At 34.6% G+C, this 4,143-nt stretch overlaps 1 pseudogene across 1 annotated transcript; it reads right to left on the minus strand.

Annotated features, from left to right (window-relative positions):
- Positions 1-340: 340 nt before the first annotated feature.
- LOC145604293 (cytochrome P450 736A117 pseudogene) lies at positions 341-3,660 on the minus strand (annotated as a pseudogene). Its single transcript, XR_014104930.1, has 2 exons — positions 2,776-3,660; positions 341-952 (listed from the first exon to the last, which is right to left on the minus strand). The product of XR_014104930.1 is annotated as a cytochrome P450 736A117 pseudogene (transcript).
- Between the last annotated feature and the right edge of the window lie 483 nt (positions 3,661-4,143).

Here is a 4,143-nt window from a genome sequence, read left to right on the forward strand (position 1 = left end):
TTCTTGGTTACATTTATCTACTATCTGTATTTTAAATAGCAATACCGATACACATGAAGAAATTGTCGTCAAATCATACCAAATATATGAAACACCTTACCTTGATAAAATCCTTGAATAACAGATACGACATGACAATGTAATATGTATTGATCTTACATTATTCTTACATGACATACATTGTTTTGTTACTCGAATATCCTATGAATATGTACTTGATTACCATAACTTATTATATTCTCGGATCCTCACCATATCAAGTATCAAGTTCAATAAATCATAGAATAATTCAAATGATAAAACAAGCCAAGTCTTTTACAAATTGCAACAATATGACACGTTAGGGGTGGGTTGCAATGACTATAAGAGGGTTTTTTCGTCGAACAGATACACCCCAACTTTCTCCAACGTCTAAGGTTTCTCCTTTTCTTCCATTGGGTAACGTCCAATTAAATTCGTAAATTAGACTTGCTAACACAAGTTCAATAGTGACAATGCCTAAGGACACTCCGGGGCAACCTCTTCTCCCGGATCCAAACGGGATCAATTGGAAATGTTGTCCCCTAAAATCAACACACGAGTTGTCGTTTAAGAATCTCTCTGGAAGGAAATTCTCCGGGTCTTGCCAAAGTTTAGGATCGCGTTGTATTGCCCACGCATTGACTATAATTTGAGCCCTTGCTGTGATGTTGTATTTACCTATCTTGACATCTTCAGTGGATTCTCGGAATCCCGATAAGGGAACTGGAGGATGTAGCCTAAGTGTCTCCTTGATAACTGCCTTTAGGTACTTCATGCTCTCTAAGTCATGTTCAGTTACCCTTGTATTTGGTTTGACAATGCTTCTTACCTCTTCTTGTAGTTTCTTCATGGTATTAGGATGCCTTAATAATTCTGTCATTGCCCATCCTAGCAGCGTAGTGGACGTGTCTGTGCCCGCACCAAGTATGTCCTATACCAAATTCAAATAAGTTCAATAATATAAAAATTTTGACCCAATGAAAAAAAAAGTTACATATATAATGAACTTGAGTATTGAAAAGTTGCAATTAAGAGAAGAGTAATAAATCATTCTCCTCTATACTGCTATACACGTTTTATAAGATGTACTACCTTCATTTCACATTTTTTGCAACGATTTGATATAAAAAATACAAGTGAAAAATGTCTAAAAATCGTTGCAAATAATATGAAACAGAGGCAGTATATTAATGGACCGTGTCTAGGCGTAACGCACCCTTAGCTTGGCTAACAATCCAACATTGCATGTGAGCGAGTACGTACTTGCACGGGTGGGCCATTTTCTATTTTTAGGTGAAACACAATGATGCTATAAATAGGCGGTGGAGAAATGGCTGGTAAATGTCAATCTCAATCATATGCTTATTGAGGTGCAAAGTTCAACGTCAAGATATAGAGGTGACAGGACAAGATATCATCAATTACCAGCTATGAGGAAAAGTCTTTGGATTGGAAAATCTTAGCTCGAGTGGGGGAATCTTACAATAACAAATCCGCACCATAAAGGATACCCTACTAAAATTTGATCCTAAAATCTTAAGGTTATGAGGTATAAATGAAACCTTACCACTAGACTAAGTCGCGATTGATTGATTGACCCTTAATAATTATAATAATACCTACGGAGTAATATCGACGTGTATAAATTAAACGACATTATACCGCTGTTACGAGAGTATAAGACGGACCGGTGGAGCAAGGTACATATCGACAGACGTTTTCTTAAAACTGAAAACTACCTATGTATTTAATGCACATGAAATTCATACATATCATTGAAAGTACGTAATTGGTACCAGAGTGATGTAATTATATTAACGAATATCGAGAAAATTAATTGTTGGTTAAGAGGTGAGTCACTATTCCTCTGATCCTCTCTAAAATTTAGTTAGGTTCAATTCGACCTATCCTTTCACTTAAAAATATTTTAATTTTTGTTGCTTTAAAAAAAATACAATGTTTAAGTGTAATGAGTGCTTCTGGGATTTGTTCAAATTGATTCTTTTTTTTTTTTTTTTTTTTTTTTTTTTTTTTTTTTTTTTTTGTAGGTTTAGTATGTATACTTAATACGGAGTACAAGTTTCAATTACCTTTGCTAAATAATTATACTCCATACAATATTGTAAGTAAGGTTGATCCTTCCACTATATTGAGGTGAATAAGATCAGACAAAATCATTATGACAACTTAAACGAACAAAACATAGACTCCTCTTTAAATAATTATAATCCGTATGAAAGAAGGTATGAAAATATTCAATATTCAACATTTGTAACTTTGCTAAAAGGATTAGAGTTTTCAATTGATATATATTTATTAGACTTAAATAACAATAATCTATTCTTAAATATCCTATCACTTTTTTATCAATGACTTTTTGTATTCCACATTTACAACATCCGTTAACGGTTATTTGCAACATATACTATAAATGAATGCTAATTATTATGTGCAACAAATAATTTTTTTTCTTTTTTAGGTAATCATTTCTCTCTATCTCTCTCCTCATCACATGCACCCAACGTTTTCTCTCTCCATTTTACTCTCACAAACAAATTTTGCCTAGGAGTCCGCAAACACCCCCTTTGTTGCAAATAATAGTTAACGGAGGAAGTATTTTCTTATGAGCAACTTTTACAATGTATGTACCATTTTATTCAATATGTTCAATATTTACATCAATCAGCATCAACACAAATAATGTGTAACTAGATACGCCATGATTTTGGTAAAATGTGATAAGAAATGGCTTACCAGTATAGTGCCTTTGATGCTATCTCTTGAAAGTATTTCGGGTTTTTCTCTTTGAATATCAAGCATAACCTCCACAAAATCTTTGACATGCTTTCCTTCATCGTTATTTTGTCCTAGCTCAATCTCATGCTCTTGAATAACTTCTTCAAGGAACTCGTCGAATATTCTATGCACATTCGCCACCCTGTCTTCCAAACCCGTTAACTTATGAATCCAACCTAACAAGGGTATGTAATCTCCTACACTTATCGCCCCCATAACCTCCGCAAGCTCCTTGAACATCTTATAGACGTTCTTACCACTTTCTTCGTCGAACTTCCTTCCTAATGCCGTCCTACAAATGAGACATTTAAAGAGTGCGGATGAAATCTCACTCAAGTTCAACGGTGAACTACCGTAGCTTTTGATCTCTTTGATCATCCGCGCCACCTCTTCTTCTCTAATCGGTCGAAAAGATTGAACGTTTTTGTTGGATAGAAGCTGGCTCACGCAAATACTCTTCCTATGCCTCCATTTATCTCCGTAAGAACTGAATCCTACGTCGCTTCCATGGTAAAAAATTCTATCGATGAAACGTAAATTAGGCCTATCGAGGAAGAAGTGTTCGCGGGTTTTCATGATCTCCTCGGCATCCTTAGAAGAGGACACAACGAAGGTTGGCCTGTTGCCGAAGTAGAGCAACATGAGGTCGCCGTACTTGATGGAAAGGGATTTTAGGGCACGGTGAGGTAATCTTCCGAGTTGATGGAGGTTTCCGATTATTGGGAGTGTTGGTGGGGTGGGTGGTAAATGCAACTCTTTGTTGCACTTGGTTGGTAATACTAGCAATTTGTAAAGGAAAATTGAGAAGACAATGAATGGAAGGAAGAATAGAGGAAATGACATGTTTGTGATTTGCATTGTTAACTTGGTCAAATATTGTCAAGTATAGTAGTGAATATTTCAATAGAATAACTTGTTTATATATAATGCTTAGCTTATGTGAATGTTAAGCAATTTTTTTTTTTTTTTTTTTTTTTTTTTTTTTTTTTTTTATTATAATATTAATTGGTTATAATTTAAGAGGGGCATTAAAAATATGAGGTCAAATTCTATTTACATACAATTTGATATACTTTTTTGCTCAGTTTTACACAAATCGTCGCAATTAATTAAGGAGTGCACAGTAAGTACGAGTACTTAAATCTAACCACCAAGTAATTTAACCCATAAATTGAAAGCATTTAATTACAGTACTTGTACCCCAAAAGAGCTAGTGACACTCGAATGTCTCGCATCACATAGTGCTTTAAATGTACATCAACCAAGGCACAACAAAAACATGTAAACATGAACAGTAAAAACTACTGATGTATATAGGGGAACTAA

Source organism: Chenopodium album, chromosome 22 (genome assembly GCF_948465745.1).
Source record: "Chenopodium album chromosome 22, dcCheAlbu1.1, whole genome shotgun sequence".
Taxonomy (NCBI): domain Eukaryota; kingdom Viridiplantae; phylum Streptophyta; class Magnoliopsida; order Caryophyllales; family Amaranthaceae; genus Chenopodium; species Chenopodium album.